The 25173-nt window shown below is 42.7% G+C and overlaps 1 long non-coding RNA gene across 1 annotated transcript in view; it reads right to left on the bottom strand.

The window, feature by feature from the left end:
- LOC135304956 (uncharacterized) overlaps positions 1-25173 on the bottom strand; it is a 55956-nt gene that overhangs the window by 18516 nt on the left and 12267 nt on the right. Inside the window, exon 5 of the long non-coding RNA XR_010366206.1 lies at positions 2957-3245. This is a non-coding gene — a long non-coding RNA (uncharacterized LOC135304956). The remainder of the gene's footprint in view (positions 1-2956; positions 3246-25173) is intronic.

Here is a 25173-nt window from a genome sequence, read left to right as displayed (position 1 = left end):
GGTACGGATCTTATTCCAGCTCCTCCAGAGACAGGAACTTACGCCAAAGCAGTCAAGGAAATTTAGAGGTGCTGAGCTTTTCTTGTGAGGAAAAAAAAATCCACCTATTTTGTGCTTTCCATGTTTAATAATGTTGTTTAATCACAATTAAATTCTATTTTGAATTGTAGTACAGAATGCTATCCCCGACCAGGACTCCGTGCTAATTCCATCTCTAATCAGCAGATGGCACCATGAATTCGTCAAACAGGGTGGAGACCAGAAAGAAGTATAAATTTATCCCCTAAAAGGAGGGGGGAAAAGCAGAAGGAAAAAAAAAAGCATACACCCAACTTGACATACATAAATCAGGAACTAAATTCAGAGGGTGTAACTTTCCCCTCACGCCACCCCTCCAAAAATAAAACGGGCTGTGGAACACGCTGTGTGACACCCTGATGCACAAAGAGCAGCTACACCTATAATGTCCCCAGCCTTGCCCTGTCACTGACCTACATTGTCTCATGGCTGACTGTGAGACTGTAAAAAATAAATCAAAAATATCCCAACTCTCCTTCTGACCTCCCCTTGCCCTGAACAGCACCTCTGGAGTAGAAGGCCTCCCCTGGGCTGGAAGGGGGACTCAGGAGCAGCACAGCAGGGAGCTGAGAGGAGAAGCTGGAGGCAGAGTTGCAGATGCTGCAAGCATGGGTTCAGAGTCACAGGGGTCCGAGCCCACCCAGGGAACCGCAGGCTGAGGAACAGACAAGTGCACAAGAGTTTGCAAGATTTTTTGCCTTTTTCTTCCACTCAAACAGCAAAATTTCTACTTGGAATTCAAAGGCTGCCTCCCCAATGTCCCTCACCAGTGCCCTACATCCCTGAAGGAGCACAGCATGAGCCCACAGCTCCAGCAGAGGCAGGAAAAAAGCTCTGCTCAGAGCAGCAGTTCGGTGTGTCCAGGTGTCTGCCTTTCCCCTGGCCCAGCCACGCTCATCCCAACCCCTGCTGGTAGGATAACTATTTTGGCAGGCACGGGGCTGGCACCCACCTGGCACCTCTTCACACCCACCAGGCTCACACAGGGCTCTGCTGTGGGCACGGCGTGCCATGGGAAGGTGGTTCCTTGGCACAGGCACCAAAGGATGTGCAAGATGTGCTCATCCCCAGCAGAAATCTGCTGCCTTAAATATGGGCTTCTCCATGCTCTTACATATGAACAGTGAGTGTGAAAAGCCTGCCTGTCCATCTGTTCCTTAAAGGTTTCTTTCTTTTGCTGCGTGTTAGAATTTCTCCCCAAATCTTCTTCAGCAGCACAAATCACATCAGTGACATTTATGGGTTAGGTAAATGGTATGCTGCTGACATCATCTAAGCACAGTAACAGGCACAGTTAGGTTGTCTGTGGATAGTTTTAATGCTATGGACTTCAAGCTCCATTTATCCTGTTCTCAATGAGCAAAAATTAAAAAGTACAGTAAAGAAGTATTGCTCTAAGAAGCAATAGCCCTACCATGCAAAAACCAGAAATCTTCCCAACAGAAGAGAGCATTCAATCAACAGTTTCAACCATGGCACAAAAGTGAAAACTGATGTGTGAAATTTAGAGAGGAAAGCAGCACAAAAGTAAAAAACAAGCTTACCTTGCATTGCATGGAGTCATCCTGTCTCAGGCCCAAGGAGCAGATGCCATAAATTTTTGCCACTTCAGACTCTGCATGTCTGGTTGTTGCAAAGTGATTTTTCTTCCTGACCATTCCTTACTATTTTCCCAGCTTGCCTAGCAGGCACAACTCAGGAATTACCAATACCTCGGCAGTGACACAATTGATTAAGTATGAGCAATACCAGCTTGGGTTTTGCATTCAGTCAGAGCTCTGTAATGGCAGCACAAGGGGCCTCGCTTGTTGAGCAAGAAGGGCTTTATGTCACTTGTCCCTAGAGCAAGGCACAAGTGATCTTGATGGAGAAGGCAGCAAACATACTGTCAGAAGCCATATTCACAGGGAAAAGGCAGAACAATGGAGATTAAATGACAGGGCAGAAGCAAGGAATTAAATCATCCCCGAGGCTCAGCTATTCCAGGCTTCCCCATGACACCTGCAAGAGGCACAGGGGAAGACCTGGAGCAAATCCCTGTGGAAGTCTTGCCGTCTGTACCAACACTCTGATGGAAAACCTGCAAAATCGCTTGTGGCTCTTCTGAAAATCATGGGCCATACAACCTTGTGTCCAGCTGCACAGTTACTTTTCAGCCAGTTTCCAGTCTGAAAACTGGACTGGAAAACAACAGTAGAATTGCTTTGAATTCGAGCCTTTTTAACTTTTTCTTTCTGTAAACAGCATAACTCTTGCCTGCCCTTCTGCTGTACTAGTGTAGTTCACTTCCAAGTGGTAAAACAGAAGGAAAATAGTTGCTTACTATAAATCAAAGGAGATTGTGTAGGCCACTTACACACTTCTAACTTGGTAATAACTCCGTTCTTCCAAAAGACAGGAGGCACCCTGAACCCACACCTGCCCTTCAACAGTGTGCCCAAACCACCACAACAGAGCCCTCTGCGCATGAGCATCTTTTCCTCCAGATGCTCTTCATGCTCTTGTGTGCTTACATGGAAGATATTTTGGCTGGGAAGACAGTAATGAGAGATTTTTGGATTGTCACCTGAGAGACAAAACCACAGTTCCAGGCCTAGTGCCAGGGAAAAGCTGAGTTTTCCACAGACAGGGAAAGAACTGTGGGGGAAAAGGGAAAACTAGAGGTCTGCTCTGTCTATAGCAGCCTGATAGCTACCATATCTTCCCAGACCACAGGGAAAACACCTTTGCTTCAGACATGAAGACAAACCCCTGGTCTGAGTCAGATGGAGAACTTAACCCTTTATATTGCCTTTCCCAGATTTGTGCTGTGCAAGAGTGAACAACAGCATTTCAAAGTCTTAGTAAATAAGTTCCAGATAAAATTACAGTAACTTACTGCTTCCTTATATTGAATAAAAAACATTTACTTCTGTGGAGCAATGGTTCAGGCTGGCTCTGGCTGGTTTGTGAAGCTCCTGGCTCTTTTTAATTCAGAATGCATGGGCACTGCTCACTTTTCATCTCTGTATGCCTCTTCTGCTGGTGTGCTGCCACTACCTCCCTGCCTCTTTGGACCATCCCTCAGCTTGGTACAACACTCAGGGGTCTTGTGATCTGCTCTCAGCTCTGTCAGGAACATTGCATTGGTAAACTTGAATTTTTAATGTAGCTTTTCCATCTCTGGCCTGTAAAATGGAAGTGACAATAGTAATTACTTAATATTAGAAAACGAACTGTATTTGTAGGCAGTCTCTCTGTGCCCCAATTTCCAAAGAGCTTCGGGTATGAATCCATTCAGGTATGAATCCATCCTCCTTTTCCTCCTCATTATTTACCTACTTTCAAAACATCAGGGCAGGAAAGGTCACAGACAACTGGCACAGTCCTGTTACCAATGTCCCATTGGCAAACTTCTGAGTTTGCAAGGAGGTTCCTCTGATGTTTTTCCATGGTTACAGGGCTGTGCCCATATGGAAGGAATACACTTATCTTTGCATGATAGCAAGGATTGTGGGGTCTGAGTTGAAACATGAGACCTCTAACCCCCACCAGTACAAAAAATGATCTTCAACTGGTGCCAAAGAGTCTGTAGCCATGTTCAACATCTTCACTAAAACAGCATCCTGTGTAACTCTTCTGTTTAAAACATAAGAGAAAGTTACAAAACAGGAGCCACCACCTGCTTGGGAGTCAGCCTGAAATACACCAGCTGCAACTGCTGCTCTGCTCAAACAAACCAGGAGCTGATGTTACACAATGCAGTTACAAGGGAAAAGTGATCAGCAGCAATATTAAATCATTTACTTCATTCATTCACATTTACTTCATTCATTATCAATATGGGACTGTTTCCCTTTTCTCCTCACTAAAACAGGTTTTCTATGCAATTTGCTCCCAGCTTTTAAAACTAGCTGCTTAAAAGGAGAAAACTCAACTCTGGCATGGCTTTGGAAAATTAACATCATTCGTGTCACTAGTAGGCGATCACTGGGGATTTTGTTTAGCCAGAAAGGCTGTGTTTAGGCTAGTGACTGAAACACATCTTCGAGACCCCTGAAGCACATGTCCCTCCGCACAGCTTCTGCTTCCCGTGGGGGAATCGTGAGGCTGGCACCCTCCTGCTGCCACCACCACACCTCAGCAGAGAGGGACATACCTTTAGCACCACTCCATGGCTTTCCAAACTGCTGCTATTGCCAGGTTTTCCTGTACCTGCAGCTGCTTGTTGTTTAGACAGCTTCTATAATATTAGAGAGCTGCAATGCCTGGTCTCGAGCCCAAAGCAGTATTTTCACTGTAAGCACTGCTGCTCAGCCCTTAGAAGTGCAGCTAAGTAATTCTGGGAGAATTTTATCTAATAAATGTAAACATGGTATGCATGAATTTTCATTAATATTTCACATGAAGAAACCAAGGCTGAATCAATCAGATAGTGGCTAAACTGCAGTACAATCTCTGGTGATAAGCAACCACACCAAATCCACAACTCTCTTCAGTTCCCTCAGTTTAAAATTATCACAGATATTTCTTTGTGAACAGCTCTTTGCTTGCTGGACCTTCTCTCAAGAGCTTACTTACATATTTTGATTTATAACTAAAGTCTGAAAATCTTTTTAAGTTCTCTGTCTGCACTCTGTGCTCCAAAACACACAGTCCCTCCAGAGCCCTTCCCAACCCATGCCCCCTTCACCTCTGCAGCTGCCCTTGCTTTACTGCACCTCCTCTTGCAGGGCTGCACAATGCACAGGAGGAAAGAAGTCACCTGGCAGCAGAGACATCCACAGAAGGTGATGAAAACAAATTCCCCCAGCCTCAGAAGGCTTCATATCTACCTGCTAGTTATACAACAATCCTCCAAAGGTATCCAGGCTGTAGAACAGCCAGAGGGTTGAAATATATGCACAAAACTGTAGGAGCTCTCCCTCAGATTAGTACCAGAGTCTACTGAATTCAGCCTGAGAGGCATGAACACCTTAAAAATGTGCAACCACAGAGCTGTGGACAACCTGCCAAAATTCTGCATTTCATTGCAAAGAAGCATCTAACTCCTTGAATGGAACATTGAGCTAATGTCAGCATAAACCCAGAAACATATAGCTGTATAACAGCAATTTGAACTGATTTCAGAAGCAAGCTGAAAGTATCATACTAACAAAATGCACTTTATGACCTAGTCCACACCTAGATTTAGACACCTCAGAGACCCTTAATGGTTTGGGGCTTTTTTCTTTGTAGGGGTTGTTTTCTGGGTTTGGTAATATTTCATTTACAGGAAGGTTGAAGACTTCATGCCAATATATGCATTTGCACCATATTTCTTTAAATATGTTCCAGGAAATGCCATACTGATGAACTGCTCTGTAATATAATCCTTCAGACTGGAGCAATTCATAAGATCCCAAGAACAAAAAAGCTTTTTCAGCAGGTATGGTTAATCAAGAAGTGAGTACATGCCATATTAGTATCCCCTCAGGGTTTCCAGTCCTCAACCACAGCACGACCAGTTTGTTGTTCTGCTGGGAAAGCTGTCACAGGACAGACGGACTCATTAGAGCTCCATTTCCACGTTCTCTGGAGTTCAGAGCAGAAGCTTTGCCATGTCTGCTCTGAGATCTTTATTGGTTGTAAACCATGACAGACTTGAAGGAAAATTCTCAGCCCTACGGTCCAAAAAGTTCACAGTGTAAGAAACAATTCACACCAAGGATAAGCTGTGAAATGCATTCCTTAAAGTGTTTTATTATCATTTTTTCTTTCAGCCTGGTGCTGGAGATAGATATCTCTTTGACACAAAGCCCTTTGTCCCACAACCAGTGTAAGAGCTCCAGGGACAAAACTGCAAATTGGTTTCCAAGTCTATTTTAGGAATGGCTTAACAATCAGAAGAGGAAATGTGATATTCAAATCAAATGGCTAAATTTTTCAGTAATAAAGGTGATGGGGCGACATCTGCCCTAACGGCACTGAACAACAAAATGCAAATATTCTAGCATTGAGTGGCTTTGCATGCCAGCACCTGCTGAAGTCACACATTTCTACCTGCTGACTTTGGTAGGGAACAAGGCTCCTGGGGGACAGAAGCCCAGCGGACTGGGGCTGGTGTCCCTGCCCCAGCACAGTACAACAGTCAATAGTGAGCAGCACTCTGGCTGCAGCTGCATCCCCCAGCACTTCACCACAAACTCCAGCTGCCCAGCAGCCTCCAGCAATCATCCACAAGGGACCACTTATTCCATCACATGAACACCCCAAAAAGCAATCATTTGAGGGACACAGCAGCTCTAAATATCGCACATTGCTTCTGCCTGCTGGAGTAGACTCCATTTGAAGAGGATAACAATTTCCATCAGGCTGGCACATTGGGCAATAACCATCCCAGCACTGAGGCTCTCTGGAGCCTGGCAGGATGTGACACAGGCCCCTGGGCAGCTAAGGTTGCCTGCACAGACATCTCAAACACCACTGTTTCTGAAAATTCCACTGATAAGAGAATACAAATATACATGTAAATAAACTCAGGTTCATTTGTGATTATCAGAGAAAGGTTTCTTAGTGTTCATATTAAGCTATTTTTGAACTGGTACAGTTACTTAGTGTTCACTTGCAAAAGCAGAAGGTTTGCATAGATTATTGCCAGAGAATTAAACCAAATGTTATCAGGTGACAGCGTAACACAAAGGCACCAAAGAGAATGGAGCAATGCCTATTTACAGGAGCAAAGGATCCAGCCTCCAGCATCCTCTGCACATTCAAATAAAATGGACACACTGCAACTTTTCATCTGGTGCAAAAAGTACTGGAAAATCACTGTTGGTGCAAAACAGCTGTACCTTTATACTGGTTTGTCCTATGGAGCACGTTGTATGCATTTGCTTTGCCTGATTCCCAAAGCAAGGCACCAAACCATACACCATGCCATGGGTGTGAAATCCAGCCACATGCTGCTTTAGGGGTGTCTGCATAAACCACTGCTCAAAAATCAACTGTCAGTGTCACTGGCATGGGGGGCAAGTCAGTGCTCTGAGATGTGGCCACTTATGGGAAACACTCTGCTTGTCTAAGGATCTGTCAACATAGGAGAGATTTACTGAGGCAATTATCCTTCCTGTAACAGGGCACTAACCTGCTACAGTCACACTGCTGCAACTCTCAGTATTGAAGTACTTATCTGCAGTTCAGACTAAATTGCTTTGAATGCAATATAATTATTACACTGCCAGAATCATAACAGCAAATATCCCTTTGCAGACAAGTTCTAAGGAGCGGAAGGCTTTTCTGCCCTGGAAAAGATTAGGCACATACAAATAATGAATCATCAGATTTTTTTCTTGCTCCTATTATCTGTCTCTGCTAACAGCCTGCATGTCAGGAAGCTTGAGCTAATGGACTGGGCATGGGTTTAGGATAACTAGTGTCTCATCTCTGGTTTTCATATGCTGAGTGACAGCAGGTAAGTCACCTGTTTTTTTGCCTTTGGGTTAGTTAGTAGCACCAATATTTTTTCTGGCAAGTCAGTAGAGGCAAAATGCCAATTTAATAGTCACGGTCTAATTTTCCTATTTCAAATGTTTTTTCTTCTTAATACTGATTAAAATAAACAGGATATCTATTGCTCCAGCATTCCAGGTTACCACATTCCCCACAGAATTATGGATCCTCTGCACAATGCACCTGACGCTGACAGTTCCAAATGGTTTGCAAAGTTAGAAACTATCTAAAAACTCAGGCCCTGTGTGTGAGTCCAACCAGTGTAATTCTCTGGAGACAGATGAGGAAGAGCAAAACCACGTTTGATACAATACTGTTACCTTCAAGCCAAAGAGGAAGCAGTTCTTTGTTTCAACATAGCATTTTACCTGCAGTGCTGCAGAGATGCATGTGGTGACCTGCAGTGAGGCATACACCATCACAGATCTCCAAAAACCACTCTTTCTACATTAGCTCACCCTGCTAGAATGGCTGGGACGTGTAGTAGGTCACTATCTGATTGAAATGACCTTGAAGTCTATTTGCTGATAGGTCAGTCTTGGTCTAGTCTCAAAAACCACACCTCACCACAACCCAAGAGCTGTGCTGTGCCACTGTTCCAGATCACGATGGGCTGCAGGGACAGCAGCACCCTCCAGCCAAGCACTGGCTCGTGGGAGCCCCTGTGCCTCTGGAGACCCTTATACAACATATCTCATTCCTTTGCCAGCCCTATTCCCAGGAAAGGCTCTATGTGGTCTTCATAGGCACCAATCCATGCCCTAACTTAAAGGAGGCTTTCAAAATTAGGGGATATATAATGTCATGTACTTGAGGTCTAGACGCCTGGACCATCAAAATGAGGCAAAAGCCTTTTGTTTGGGGTAGCTAAGTCAGAACATTCTTTTCTGAGACTGATTTTCTTTGCTGGCTTAACTGACAAGTAGGAGCTAGGGACAATCTTCCTTCTGATTTTCAGGCACCTGGCAGCATACAGCGATGTGGTCACAGAGGCTCCAGCAGGTGCCCAGTCATGGTGAGAAGCAGCAAAGCCCCACAGTCCCCTGAGGCATTCCTGCTAGGGAGTGACACAATGGGGACGCTCAGCCTGGCATCACCACTGGGGGAACCACGCCGTGCTGCAAAATGACCAGCCAAGAACTCAGCTGCCCTGTGCCCTTCGCTGGGGTCTGCACCCTGTGCAATGCCCTGTACTCAACACACACTGCACTCTGGCCATGCTTCACCCAGGTCCTGGTGTGGAAGAAGTGTTTCAGAGACAAAGAGGCATGAGGAACTTCTAAGCAGATAACAGCTTGACATAAACGAGAGGAAGACAGTACCCCCTTCAGACCCAACCTGCAAATAAATGAAAAAAGACAGTGCTCCCAAGGCAATAGCCCAAGACAATTCAGTGATTTGCCATTATACTCCTGAGAACACCTTGGGATGTGAAATTTTCCCCTAGTATCTTGGAATAGCAAAGTGTAAATCATGTGGAGAGGTATGTGTGTCCCTCTCCACCTAGCTAGCACAGGTCACAGTTAGCAGCTAAAAGAGATTGTGTCCTGTGAAAGGTCAGTGAGGAAAAAAACATGGTGAATGTGCCAGCACATGAACATGGAAATATCAACATTTTTATTTCCTCATAACATGGAAGATGTGCATCCATACTGTTTTCCACAAAGCCACTAAAATGAAAAACACTAGGAACAGCTTTTGATAAATAAAAGCAAAGGTGGGAATACATAAAGGTAGCATTTGCATGCTATCCATTGGACAGTTTCACACACTGAAATGTCTCTGTGAAGTCCTGGACTCACTGAGATTTGAAGTCAGTTTCCTCCATTGAGTATAGATGAGGTCTTCCACTCAAGAGAAAAGAGATTTCAAATTTATCAGTGGTGATAACACCTGCAGATTTCCTGCCTTATCAGATCTTTGCTTTTTTACTCAAAAGTGTCCTGAAATATTTAAGTTAGTATGTCTCTGAAATATTCATAGCTTATTAAACTATAACTGTCGTATGCTGCAAATACCTCACATAATCAAATGACCTATTCATGACCTTGCAGGTATTATAATGTGCACACCCTTACCTAACAAACAAAAAAATTGGGTTTCATTCATGTGGACCACACTTCCAGACATGTGATGTGATTCTTTGGCTTGCCTTCTGCAGGGCCAGGAGGTGGACTTTGATGATCCATGTAGACCCCTTCCAACATAGGATACTCTGAGTTTATTAGCAGAATGACACATTTTAAAATCAGTATTCCCAAAACATCTAAATGTATGACTCATGTACGTGTTGCACTGTACAGCTTCATATTTTTGAATGAGATTGTTCATATTTGCTAAACTAAAGAAACATACAAATCTTTGAAGGCATGGGGAAAAGTTTGAGAGATTAAGCTGTACAACAGAAAAAGAAACAGAGATCACACAAGCAAAGAGATGACAAAGATCAGCACGACATGGCTACCTCACTTCTAGGGTGCTTTTAAGAGAAGTATTAGATATTCAGGAGATGCTGAGTATTTACCTTCAGAGAAAAATCAAGCCCATCTGAAGGTGCCAGACAGTCAGCCTACCCTTGAGTTTCACTTCTACTGTGCCAAGAGACATTCTGCCTCACCTCAGCAAGCCTCCAAAAACCCCATGAAGGTGCCTTACTCCAGGACACGTGGATATCACAGCACTGGGAGTCAAAAAATATCTGGAAAAGTCATCAACCTCAGTGGGAACGCTAATTTCCTTCAAGGCTTTTCAGTGGCTTGTTTTCAATTTGATGCTTCCTTAATGTTTAATCTTTGGCCTGGAATGCCAGCACTGAGTGGGGAGCAGCGTGGGTCATCCCAGGCAGCATCTCGAGATCCAGTGCTGCAAGCAGCTGCTCCAGGCACCAAGGGAAGCTGGAGATGAAGGGCATTGTGCACTTTTTAGGCGTAGGTTGTCAGCAAAGTTGCTACGCCTGACACTTTTTTGGTGCGGGCACTCGTTTCTAGGAAACACTTTGGTAAACAACTTTGAAGTCAAAATGAAAAATTACAGCCTGAGTGCTTTTTTCGCTTTTATCCACCTTACCTTCATGACTGTACTCGTCCATTTAAATGGCAAAGCAGTGCTGAATGCAAACAGCCTCCTTCTGCAGGCTGTCTCCACAGTTCAATTACCAGTGCTTTAACAGTGCTAATTAGCATTCCTCAGAGCTAGATCTCTTTGAGTGACAGGTAACCATGGAGAGTCACAATCCTGTAGGTGATCAGCAAGAGTCTGACTTTTCTTTTTAATTAAAAATTAGAAATGCCTTAAACAAAAATAATAATTCACTGATTTATGCTATTATCCCAGGGTTGCCAAGCTGGTGAGAATAACATTAGTGTAGTAAAAATGAAACAATTTTTAAATGAATAGACTAGGGCGATATAAAGGAGAGCAGGTTTATTATCTGTAACAAGAGAATGTACTCATAATGATGGTACAAAATAGTAGACACTTCTCCAGAGAGTTGGCATGGAGACCAAAAATAGGACACTTTGCTGAATGTGGGATGGGATTGCCCCAATTTATTTTAGATTTTAACAAGATAGATAGATAAATACTAAGTCTGTTGCACAGATAGAAATTTCATAGGGATATAGTTTCAGTAAAATTTAACCATGAGTTATACTGAGAGATAGTATTGCATCTGGTCCAAGTGGGAGCCAAGACTGGAAATTGAATCAGCCAGATAATCAATTAGTGAAAATTGTTTTCAACGTAATTATGCCATTTCCCGTCAGCTAATGATCTAGGTCTCCTTCCAGAAATGGACTCCAGCAGCAAAAAATTCAGAGTCATATTTTTGAAAACAGCAGTGGGTCTAAGTCAGCAGTGTTGGCCCAACCAAATCTGAATATTATTCATCAACAAATAATAAGGAACATTTTTAAGCTGAATATGCCAAAGATAGGAGGACAGATATATGAATATTTGCAATTATGAAATATTTCCCAAGACCAAGGAATTTCAACTCAGCAAGCTCATTAATTGTAGATTCTAATGAAAATAACTGCATATAAAAGGAAAGAGATGATCAAGCAAAAATTTTTCTTGTAATCAACAATCATAATCAACAATCAGAATTCTAGCCATTGTTCATAGGCAAAATCATGGCTGTTAATTGTGAAGCATCGATTCAACAAGGGATTTTTAAACCTTCCCCATATAATTTCTTTCCTATATGCAAAAATCCCAAAAACCTCCAAAACCCAAAATCAATATGATTTGTTTTCATATGGAGGTATTAACATCTTTAATCTAAATGAGAGTAAGATTTCACCTTATACAAGAAGGAAAGAACTAAAGGTAATTTCAACCCTATCAAAATTTCTGTCAGATTGCCTAGTTTGGTTAACATTTCCATCTAAAATTGAAATGTTAACCAAAAAGTTCATTTCTACAAGTCCTGGGAGGAATACTTTCCTAAAAACACAAGTTAAAAAAACACAGATAGCTTTCCAATTTACTGAGGATAAATGTATATTAGGGAGTAGTCAAATAAATACCCCATTTTCAGCTCATTTATTTAATGTTTTAAGCTTACAAATGGGTAACAAAGTACATATCTATAGCTGTCAAGATATGCAAACAACCAGGGCTAATCACAGTTTTGCTGAAGTTTATAATACAGTCAAAGAAAGAAAGAAAATAATAAGACATCTGAGTCTAATATTATCTTTCATTTCTTTCTGTATTTACAAAAATATCAGTCACTGACAGATTTTTAGCTCCACTGAATGCTCTGAACTTTTTCTTTTTGAAGGAGAAATTTTACAAGCAAATAAATCTGAGCTCTGGCTTTGTGCTGTTAAGAGACTCAAGTGCTTCCCATCCTGCCAGCTCTTATCCAGCGAGATCTCAGCACAGCCATAGCACCAAGCTGGCTCAGCCCCAGCCAGCCCTGGTGACTCCCAGAAAATTCAGTTTTACTATTTACTGTTTATCCATACACTCAGGCACATCTCCAAATTTTTGGTCTGGTAATCTTCTTCTTACTCTCATATTTCAAGGAAATAGTAAATTCTGGTTTATGATAAAGCTATTTTTGCTCTAAATTCAGTGTGCCTGTATAACTGTATAGAAAGGTTCATTCAAATACTGCAAATGTAGTCACCAGCATGGACAGAAAATTCTTAATAGAAGACAATTAATTAGTAGAAAATAAGTCCCAGAATAAAGGCAGCCTGCTTTGGAGACCAGGTTTGTCAGCCTGTTTTGAAAGCTGTTCTGCTTTTTCTACTGCAGTGCAAGGGAAGCAGCAAGGGGAAAGAGACAGCTTATGCAGGAATGGGGTAGGAAAATAAACCCACCACTCTCTCTTGCCACAACTGCTCCTGTTCTTGCTCTTGGAAAGAAACTCTTTTTTATTGCTAAACTATCACCTACTTAAAGAGAAAGCGGATTTGAGCAACTACAAAAATGACAAATGTTCCTGCCAGTGAGTTCCAGATTTAAAGAGGTAACAGAAATAATGATCATCTGAAACGCTGAAGATTTTTTTTTTAATAAATGTGTATGCTTCAGAGTTTTTCATTAAAATCATTGAAAATGAAACTTTCTATAATATTACTGTGGTATTTAACAGTTTATATCTTTCTTGATTCACTTGCCTAAGTAATCACATCCTGGCAAGTTTAGGATTTCAAAGATTAATTATCCTATCCAAAGAGGATTAATTTCTTTCCCTTCTTGTTGATAAAGCTATGGTTATATCATACTAACAGGCTATAATCCACTCTCTGCAGCATCAGAAATGTTGAAATACAAAACAGGCTCTCTGCTAGCTCTCAGCAGAGGGATGAAGTTCACTGACAGAGGGAGCTGATAAATTCCCCCCAAAATGGCTCTTAGAATTTCTCAGCAACATCTCTCAGTATTACAGCCTCCATGCCTTGCCCTGTGACTGCCAAGCTGGAAGGACTGCTCACTGAAATATCTTGGTTTCTTTCCCAAAATCTTTGGCAATATCTCCATCGTTCTCATCCCTCCCTGAAAAATCAATGCAAGCAATCAGATTACCTTCAGTAGAACTTGTACCAAGACTTAATGTGCTCCTGTTACCAGTTCTGTGATGATTCTGATGGATATTTTGGTATTATTAAATATTTATAAAACTGCAGAATTTTATATAAGCTATTATTTTTCCTCTTCCCTAACAGAAACCCTCTGGCTATGAAAATTGGCTGGCATTTTTCTGAAACCACCCTCTGCTTCTCTTCTATCAACTTTCACTTCACACATCTTAAAAACAAAAAAAAAAACCTCAACCCAGTCCAGTCTTCCCATTAATCTACATGTAGGTAGGCACCATAGGGCAATATCAACAATATTTTCAATTTTTTATCTTTAAAGGGTCCGTAATTCTTCACCAGCCTTTGACTGTGGAGATAGCTCCCAAAAGCAGGAGTTTTCACAGGTGCTGCTTTAACACACCATCTCTGTCCCTGCTGTGATAACCTCATCTTGCTTTCATGATTTCTTTACACCTTAAAATGTTTACAATTTGATACAACCCATTTTCTGAATAACATTGTTGGGCATACTAAAACTCTGCTGTTTAGAGTCCCTCTGGATGAGAGAACGATTATATAGCTTCCTTCAAGATAAGAAGCAAAACCTACTGAAAACATTAAATTATGAAAGTGAAAAGATTGCCCTCCTGAAGAACAGAAGGTAATTCTGTAAGCTGTGCTTCTTGCTGCAGAGCCCAGGCTGGCTGGGGTTTCTGGCTCCCTCCCAGGTTTGGGCTTGCCCTGAGGGTGCCCAAGCTGCATGCACCCTGCCACTAGCCCTCAGTCACCCTGCAGGCTGAGCCACAACTCAGGGCTGTCACCTCTCTTAATTGCACCCTACACTGGATTTCCATCCAGCTCAGAAGAGCTCTCAGGTGTGTTCTGCTGCCTGCACTCAGAAGCAGGCACACTGCCCGTGGTCAACAAGGAATCCACCCAGCTCCTGACTCCAACACAACCTAAGAGCTCAAAAGTTGAGTGTAGCACTCACTTATTTATTTGCCTATTATATTTTGTGTTAGGTCCATTTTTCAGTCATTTTTATACAGATGGCAAACTGAGATCTGACTATGGATCTGTTCTTGGGCTCCCTTGTGAAAGCACACTTAGGAATGGTGTGTTTTTCATGTGGCTAAATTTTGATTAAATATGCATGGCGCAAGAAAGAGAGGGTGTAAGTCAGACATTGAAGAAAATAAATTTTGCATCTCTGTTTTTAAAGAGGCTGCTGGAAAAGCTGCTGGCAGCTGCAGAAGCCCTGCCTAGTTTTGCTGCTCCTTTCTTGGTGTCAAAATGGAAAATTTCAGTGCTGTCCAACAGAGATGCTGCATTTTGACTTTCCCAGGAACAGGATATAAAGTGGAAACTAATGAAAGCCTACTCCAGTTTTTCCTTTGGTAGCAAAGAGGCTGAAACACATCTGAAAGCCTGGAAAGAGAAAAAGTAGGATGTATCTTCTGATTCCAAACAAGAGAATTAATTGCAAAGAAAGAAAACGTTATCACAAGATCACATATTGAGTTTAAAATGTACATATGCAAGTAGCTGTGCACATGTTAGAAAAATTCCAAATGCACAGGAGATAGGATTTAAGTTCCAGCAGTGTTAAAAAGCTGTTTGCTACTTACTTATTTTGGCAGGTTGTAAGTGATTTTTATATTCAGCAGAACAGGACAGAATGTATTTCCTTTAGTTACAGCAAACTAAGTATCTTGCAAGGAAAGGCTGCATTGTTTTGTTCAAACTAAAGAGAAATAGCTGATGAGTGAATAAGAGCATGATCTAAAGCCTATTGAAATCAATGGAAAGATTCTCATTGACTTCTCCAGGCTTTGGATCAAGCCTCAAAAGAGCAGCTATTTCTCTCTGATACAGCAAGGAATCAATTCCCTCTCCCAGCGGTACTCTAAATAATTCAATATTTTGTCTCAGATCATTTCCTAAGAAAAATGATGAGGATGTTGTTTAAGTGGGCGATACCCTGAAGTGACAGAGTTTACAATGCGTTCAGCCGTGTAAGACCTGCTCTGTGCTGCGTGGCTGCACAAAGGCAGGGCACTGGGAGCAGCCCTCGGATGCTCAGGAGTCCCTCCCCACCCGCCGGCCGAGGGACAGCGCGGTCCTTATCCTCCTCCCTGGCCGGGAGAGACGGCGGAGCTTTCCTAAATCACAAGGAATGTCACACCCTGACAATTCTTAAAAGAAGCAGCACTATTTTATCTTTGCAGTAAAGTCATGGTCTCTTTGCACAATTTCTTTCAATGTCCACAGAAGGGCGAAAATTGTAATGCTGATCGTGTTATTTACCAACACAATTGATGCTCTCATCATTTTTCAATGCTTTTGCTTTATAGAGCAAAACACTATATGGAAATTATATCTTCCTTCTCAGCTCTTTTGTTCCACATTAAAAATTAATCAGTACAAAGCAAACCAGCATTAGATTGAGGAACTCTGCCCCAAACTTCAGCAAAACCTTACTATAATTTTTAGTCTCCTACCATAATGTGGTGGCCTTCTGCTCACCAATCCTTTGCTCCTGTAAACTAGAGAAGCCTGCTACAAGTTGCTTACGAGGAATTTGGAGGCGAGGCACAGGATCCGTGCTGTCTCCTGGATACAGAGGCTGACAGGAGCACAGCCAGCTCCCATCCATGCTTCCTTTGAGCCAGCAGCAGAGCCGTGCTGGGAGGATTCTCCCCATTTCCACAGGACAGCAATTTTCAATACACCATTTTAAGGGGGAGTGTGGAAATAATCCCATTTCTCCACTCCCACCTGGCAGTTACCTAGAAACAGTTGACAAATGGGCAGGATGAAATTGGTCCTGAGCTGCAACTAGGCTGATGATCCCCCTTCCCTATGAGTTACACCTGCGTGGAGGGACTCGCCAGCAGCACTGCAGACATGGCAGCTCTGGCACATCCCTCTCTTCATTCCCCACACAAAGCACAGCCACACTTTCATCATCATTTGGGGAGAAATACAATAGCACCTGTCCAAGCATGCTCCAGTTTCCCTGCCAGCCTCCTTGCTGCCTGCACACAGCTGTACTCACAACTCCTGCTCCCTGTGCATGTCAGGTGCTTACAGCACTGCGTGCTGCCTCAGGTGCACTGTGGTGCCAGTCCCAAAAGCTTGTCCTGACTCATGCAAAGTTTGGAAATCCCCATGCACAGAGAGAAATTTGCTGCCAAGGCCATCTTCCCCTGCCAGCTCTTCCCTAAGAGCAGGAGAAGGGACAGGCTCTTTCCTTGTCAGGGCTGCTCAGTTTCAGATGGGTTTTGGAGATCAGCTGGGTGTTTGTGCCAAAGCCCACCCTGCTGCTCAGCTGGGCCAGCCAGCTGCTGCCCACCACTGGCACAGCCACGGGGCATGGCTGACTGCCCAAAACACTTGAGAAATGTCCTCACAGCTGGTACAAAATACACCTGCTCTCCTCTCACACACCAGGACGTGTCTGGTCTTGGCAAGGCCAGAGAAGGGGATCCTCAGCATCCTTTCTCTGCTGTTTGCCTAACACTGCCACATGCAGCCTGACTTCCCACCCACCCCCACAGTACTTCTGCTCAAGTTTCAAGAGATTGTATTTGCTAAATTGAGCTGCTACCCAGAAAAAGACACTCAGAATATTTCTGACACATCCTTCAATTTCATCAGAAAGTGCCCTTTTGATTTCTGAGGCATTGAGACATTTAAAAATGATGAATTCCAAAGACATGATAATAATCAGATAATGAAAAACAAACAGCATCCACACTTCTAGTCATTGAAAAAAAAATGTCTGTAGATAGACAAATGTATTCCAGCAAATTTGATTGTTGCTTTTAAATTATTGTCATCAACTCTCACACATTTCTGGAAAATGCTTTAAAATAATTCAGCAATGAGCCCTTAGCTCTACATCTTTTCATTTAAACAGTATTCCCAAACCTTTCAACTCAGATTCCTCCTTGCAAATCAGCTTTTTCATTAAACAATTTGTTACAATACAAGGGGGATTTGGCAAAATAACGTATTTAGGAGTCACTGTACAAAAAATATGAACCATCTCTTTGATTTTCTGTGTAAACCTGCACAGATGAGTTAATATCACATCACCCAGCCATTTGAATTGCAGTAACAATGCTTCATAAGCAAACTCTAAGGCTAAAAACAATTTGAATTCCTTGGTTTAATTCACATTTTAAATTGGGTTTTAAAGACAGCATAAACAGCTTTTTGCAGTTTTGTTATGAACAACAGACAAGAATAAATATTATATTTAGAAGCTTTGTTTTAGTAAAAACAATTTAAACTAGTTTGTAAATTAAGCGTTTCACATTCTTGCACAGAAATTAAGGCACTACACACAGAAGACAGGCGTTTCTTCCCTCCTTACCACATGAGTGCCAAACTGAGTCTTTACCCCCTTTCATTGTGCCTTAGACTCCACAGCTTGCCTGTCACACTGAAAAGACCGTGGTACACATCTATGTGCATCACAACAGCCTCATCAATATGGCACAGAGTAATGCCTACGTGTCCTTCCAACCACTTCATTTAGAGAACAGGATGGGACTCTGTCACAGTCCCATGAGTAAAGGAGAAAGGCAGCATGAGAATTTAGGAGTTATACATATCTAACCACAAAAAGAAATTAGCTGCAAAAACACCACTTCCTTTTCTAATGAACACATTTATACAGCAATGAATAAAATAAATTTGAGAGGTGCTATTTATTACAAGCAAATTAAAAATGCTCAGAGCACACGGAGAGCAAATTTATCAGGGAAGACACTGATCCAGTTTTCAAATGTATTAACCCCTGGCTGAGATGGGGGAGAAATGTTCAGCTTTTTCTTTAACCAACCTTGGTCCATGTTATTAAACATTCCCCGCACTGTTGATAAAAACCAGTGGCACAGGAGACCCCACACTGGCTGTCCTGCCTCTTTTCCACCCCAAGCATGGCTCTGCCTTTGGGAGGCTCCCAGCCGGATCCCACACTGCCAGGAGCATGTGTACGCCCGCTCTGCTGCCAGACACACAAAACCTCATTGCAGCCCCTTTGATTCTGTACTTTCTGTCCCTGCCTAGATAACTTTTCAGAAGCTGACAGAGCCTTTACAATTTAATTGGTGTTGACACCTTTTGAAGCAATGCCTTGAGGCGCCGAGGGTCATTGTCTACTTTATCCTGCTTTTCTGCGGCTGCCTCCATTTGGCTACCTTGCAGCCTGTGGTGCTGTGGTGGCCCCTGCACTCTTCATTCATGTTTGTACTTGTACTGAGTCCCGTTACAAGGACCCTTGTTAAACGCCCAGCAGGCAGCACTGAATAGAGATTTTGACTATCTGGGATTTGAAGGCCTCTAGCAATAAGGGAGAAAGGCCTGTAAACACAAAAGTATCCCAGTAGCAGTGGGGCGTTAACGTAATCACGCATTTATGCCACAGGACCTCAGGACCAAGCTCCTTACTGTCGATTCACTGGCTATTAAGCCTTGGTAATTAGGTGGTTTCCCGTGACTTTTCTTTCCTGGGATTCACCAAATATCATTTTCCATATGTCCCTTTTTCCCAGAGCAGCTATACCCCCTCACACATTCAATAAGCCAGGCAGATGGTACCACGTACCAGGCTCTGAGCAGCCAAAGCCAATTCAGAACAAGAAAAAGGATTCGGCATGGCATTCCCAAAGCTGCCCAGGAAACCTGGATCCAAAAATCACAGAGGTCACACAGCCTTGTGATGGCAAACTCATCTCTCCAGGTTCAGCCCTGCAGTGCCTGTAACCAGTGAGAGATTTCTGGGCAGTCACATTCCTAAAGCAGCACTAGCACAGAAGGGGAACAGGACAGAACACTTTGAGAACTATCTTTCACTTCATAAACAATATTTAATATTAATTTCTCTGATGTTTTCCAGGTTCAAATAATTAAGTGTCACAAATTTCCTACTGAAAATGCAAAGGACTCATTCACTTCTTTTGCACCCAAGTGCCAGTCATCTTGGGGCCACATCTCAGTAAAACTCAGCCTCAAACACTGTATTAAGACAGTGAATGATTAAGACCATAACCAAATAAAACGGAAAATAATATTTTGGTTAAGTAAATATTTTAGTTAAGCAAGGTATTAAAGCATGGCCAGAATGACCTCAGTGGCAATTTCCTACTTGAAAAGTTCCCTGTCCTCCCAAAAAAACAGTCTTGCTCATCAAACCCGATGGCTGAGCTTTGCATTTTCCAGCATTCTCTCTGCCACATTTCAGACTCTGCTTTTCCACAGTCACTCTGAACTGCAGCACTTCACCTAAAGACCTCTGACAAATGAGACCTGTAATTCCGCTACGGTGCTGCCAAATCCTCCCACATTCAATATCATTTGGTCCTTTGCCATCTGGGGGATGCTTATCCCTGTATCCATGATCCCATCAACCCCTTGTTTCTATTGTGGAAAAAAGGAATCAGAAACAGGCCCCCATTCACACCTGCATCCCGTGGACACTGGGATCTGACTCCAGATTTTCACTCCTTGTTACCTCTCTTGTTACCCTGCCGCCATGCCTCCCAGCCTCTCATTCACAGCCATTCTCCTTCCCTCTGTCCCCAGCCTGCTTGAAAGAAAGCTGCAGCTCTGAGCTCTGTATCTGAACCAGTGCCACAACAATGCGTTTCCATTTGCCCAGCTAACCTGCAACCACGAGTGACCAAGATTCAGAACAAAAACTGTTCCACACACAGACAAATCTGCATTCAACTGCAATAAAGGACTTACCTGTCCCATGCTTTAGGAGATCCCTCTGCATCTTTCCGTGTGCTTCTCCAGCACAGCACATGGGGCTTTATGGAAATACCTGAAAGTCCAACAAACAGGGCAAAAACCACCCTGTGAAGGCACAGTGGAAGAAAGGAGTGGTCCTGGAGAGGCCAGGCTGGCCTGGCTATGAACAAACAATACAGAGATGCACACAAACCACCTCCAGTGACAGGTGTGCTCATTCAATGAGCTGAATGTAAATAATGTCAAGAACAGCTTGAAGCTCAACACGCTTCAGGCAGCTCTGCCAGGAGAGATTTCCTTTGGCTGACACAGGAAAATGCCTGGTGCAAAGATGAGTGTCCCACCAACAGCATGAGTGAGGACACTGCTCCCAGGCAGGAGAGAAAGTCACTGGATGAGAGTTGGTTACATCCACCTGTGCATCTGCTTCCTTGAGAGCTACAGTCAACCCAAAATTCATCACAGCTGAAAGCACATGTTGGGGCAGCCTTTCTTCTATTTTCATCATCCCATACAGAGTCTGCAGGCAGAGATGCTGGCCAGGATATAGAAAGTAAAGAAGCTGCTCTAGACTGGCCACTCTAGCTGAAGTTGTCACTTTCAACAATTAAACCAAAGCCCTAACTCTTTCCTCATGGAGGTGAGGACTTTACAGAGTCTACTGCAAGGTACAGGATATTAACTATATACAGAAACAGCCACATGTCTGGTCAGGTGAGAGGCTAACTCCCTTTTTCTGAGTGACCTTTGTGCCCTTCTATTTAAAAAACCTTGGTGAATCTTGCCTTCAATTACTGCACTCTTTCCAACCCTCACTAGTAGATACCCACCTATGCTGAAATCATGATCTCATTTAGAATATGTGGTGTTTCCCTAGTGATTAATTCAAAATAGCACATAGTATAGGAACTGTTCCCTCAAACAGAAGAGTTTTCTGTGGTATGCTTATCTTGTTACCAAAGGGTTATGGAGAAAATATTAATGTTATTTCTGAAACATTCAATATCCCTCTTTTGTTGCTTTTTTCTTTGTTTGGTTTTGGTGATATTTTTCTAAATCTCCTGTATTCCCTCTGAGATGGGAAGAGTATTCTGTTCAAGGACTTTCACACATAGAAGCTGCTGAAACAAAGGAATCCCCATGTCTGCTCTTTCTCCAACACACTTCATGTGGGAGCTCTCTCCCACACCTTCCATGCCTCAACCACAGGCAGGCAGGAAGGGCTATCCCTGCTCTTTTGAGAGCTAGCAGGGAGAGGTTATGTTGAGGTACAGCCCACGTCCAGCAAGGCACAAAGGCTCCTCCAACATCTGCTACTCAGACTTGCATCCTTGGGGCTAAATAGTCATGCTGATTACAATAAGCTCCAAAATCTGCTCATTTTAGGGAGAAAAGAACTAAAAAGCCTAACTACATTTACAAGGGGACTTTGCTCTCCTTTGGGTTAGATTTATATCTGTCCTGGTTGTTGTCCAGGAGTTTACCTCTGATCTCCAGCACGCTGAGGATGAAACTGTCCATCTGACTCTAGTTACCAAAAAAAGCAATACTGATCCTAGCAGGCGTCAGAGGGGAGATTACAAATGAGAGAAGGAGCCACCCCAGCTGATTGGATACACATCTAAATCCTTTCCTTTCCGCATCCTGCATTTGCTCTTTATTAAAGCAAAAAATAATAATGCACTGTTTACATAGTGCACAGGGTAGCTGTAAAATTTAATTAATCACTGTAGCTTAGCTTGCTGAGATTTTTCAATGAAAACCACTATAAAATGTAATGCTTGCTATAAAGAAAACCCCTCAAAATTGCCTGACTTCCTGCTTTGGTATTGTACCTTATGGGACCAGAGACAGGACACTGCTGACACTCCTGATTCAGCAAATTACTTGGAGGTAAGCACATACCTAAGCCAGTGGACACCAAAGTGTGCATTGATATGGTTGACTTGGGATGCTTTAAATTGGTGCCCCATAGACTGGCTGCTTCTGCATTTCCTGCCCCCCTCCAAAGGAGTCTGAATTACTAATGAATCTTTCCTTTCTCACTTCCAGATTTCCAAACACAGATTCAAAGCATGAGCAAAGGTTTAATAGTACCTTACTTCATGAATATCCCATAGTATCATATGAGTAGGTACTGTACAGTATGTTATTGTGAACAACAACTTTATTTAGTATTACTGACCTAGGAAAAGTAAGATTTCCCACCCCAGCCCTGTCCCTCCCCAGAATTTGTCTGATATTTGTCCCAAGGTGTAACACAAGAATGCACATGGTGGTACAAAATATCAATTCTGTATCTCAAGTGCCTCTTTTGTCTTTGGGGTAATTCAGTTTTACCATAGGAAGACATACTCTTATAAACTGATAATACCCTCAGATCTCCTTTCTTCTAAATCACATATGTTAGAAGACAACAATTTTTTTTTCCTTAATTTACAGCCTTAAATAAAGATTAGCACATAAGTTTGGGCTGAACACACAATGTTTCCTCCCCCGCAGGTATTATTTTCCCTGTTCCAATCTGAACAAAAACACCTCACGGGTTAATTTTTTCTGTTACAAAGAAAGGCAGAAAAGAAGAGGGCCCTTAGTGAGGTACAATAACATGTGCAGGTTTTCTTGGATCAATTGCCAGCATTGACACTGCATCCTTCAGCTAGCAGTCTGTGATGAATGGTACCCTGTAGCATTGGAGAGAGCAACAGCAGCCAGGCAGCATGGGTGACTGCGTGCCCTCCTAACTGGCTGATGGATCAGGAAACTCTAGAGAGACTCTGAGTGTGGGAGCTGGAGTGGTAAATGTTTTCATCTTTCTCTTTTATGATCTTCCCTTCTCCATTTATATAGGACATTTTAGAGATTGAGCTTTGTTACAAACTATTAGCCCAAGGCAGTGGGTTGGGGACGTGAGATCTCATGGAAAGACAGAGCACAAGAAAGTGTGAACAACTGGAACTACATGTGATATTAGTGGTTTGTTGTTGGAGGAATTTCTGTTTGGATTGTAGTTCAGACAGTTGCCTTGATGTAACTGGAATGAAAATCAGCACCCAATGTGCCTAGAGACAAACCACAGAACTGTCAAAAAATACTTGCCTTTTTATCTCCCAGAATCTTCAAAATGAAAATTCCCCATTCACCCACAGCACACAAAACACAGCTCTGCACTCACAGCACTGGACAGTACTAAAGAAAACAAGAAAAAACAACTGCCCCCAGAGCACCAACATGAGACACTGGTGTGTATCTGACTGCCCACATTGCTCTGGCACACTCTGTGACACCAGATCACCTAATTTCAAACAATACCACCTCTGGTAATGGCCAAGAGCCAGGGAAGCACCCGCTCAGACTGACCAAATTTCAAATTTTCTTCCACACAGTAGAAAAGAATATGATATTTGGTAATTATATCATAACCCATATGTGAGCAAGGTTTTAACCTGTGCATGACCAGTTTGTTCATCTGTGTTGCAGATGAACAGCTCAGCCTGTTTTAAATTCTCTGTTCCCTGGGAGCCATGGATCCACAGAGGCCAAGGGTATGGGCTGGTGCTTGCACACCAAGCTGAGCTGGAAGCAACACCCTGTTTGTCAGGTGATTAAAACACCCAGCTCCTGCAGAGCTTGTGCAAGGAGGTTGTGCAATGGTTTCCCAGAAAACAAAAAAACCTACACAGGTGCTCATTTAAATAGCTGTAGGCCCCCTATAAGTGCCAGGAATGTCTCTGGTCTCTTAACTAACTCCAGCTCGTAACTACCAAGATGAGAGAGTGGGCACAATGAAAACAATACCTTTCCTGGCACTGTGTGCTTGGCATGGACACACGAGAGGCTCCTAGAGAACACATAGACAAAAATCTACATGGAGTGTCCATAGAAGGAAAGGAATACCTGGGGACACTCCAGAAACATTTTATTTCTCTGATGGTATGGCAACCTCATTAAAATGTTTTAATTTAACTGAAAATTAGTAGTGATACAATGCTATGAGGTAAAATATTTCCTTGGGTTTGCTACCAGACATCAAGGTGGGAATTACTGTGGATCTGAGCTCATTCCATGGGCACATTACAGAACTGTGTTAGATGGCTGATAAGTATTACAGGAGCTCTAGTACTGACAAAAATTTAAAACATTGTCTATAGATTGTTTAAAAAGCCCTTTTTGTCCCTCTAATTGCGAGATTAGTTGTGAGATTTCCTTCCTGCCAAATAAGTGGTTTGTTTTCCACTTGAGGCAAACCAAACTGCTTACTGGGAGAGCCCTGCAATGGAAATGGCTGAGGATCAGAATGCCCAGTTGTGAGGAACCAAGGGCTTTAACCAAAGGGAAATGTTGCTTCCTTATTATGTTAATCAGTTTACAAAATATGAGACCATAAAAGAAAAGGTGAGTTCCCCTTGTTAAATATTTACCACTAAATCTCTGCAGGACTCCTACCATAAGCCAAAAAACAAGAGAAATCAAGTCATTTGTTTTCTGCTCCATGGTGTACATGATGCCTGCAGGATGGGACAAAAATCTTCTGAAGGAAGCAGTAAGGATGGAGCTGTCTTCTCCCTCTGACTACATCTTTGATGGGTGTAGTTTCCCCTCCTCTTTTGCTCTCCTTCATTATTAAATTACTTCATAGGAAAACTTGAGATCTGTGGACAAAGCTTTTAATGATGGGAAAGTGAATGAAGCAAGGCCAGGTTGGATGGGGCTTTGAGCAGCCTGGTCTGGTGGAAGGTGGAATTGGAACCAGATGATCCTTAAGATCCCTTCCAATACAAATCATTCCATGATTCTGTGAATGTTCACATTTAAATATAGACTT

The sequence above is a fragment of the Passer domesticus genome, chromosome 7 (genome assembly GCF_036417665.1).
Source record: "Passer domesticus isolate bPasDom1 chromosome 7, bPasDom1.hap1, whole genome shotgun sequence".
Lineage (NCBI taxonomy): Eukaryota > Metazoa > Chordata > Aves > Passeriformes > Passeridae > Passer > Passer domesticus.
This window is presented reverse-complemented; position numbering and strand designations above follow the sequence as displayed.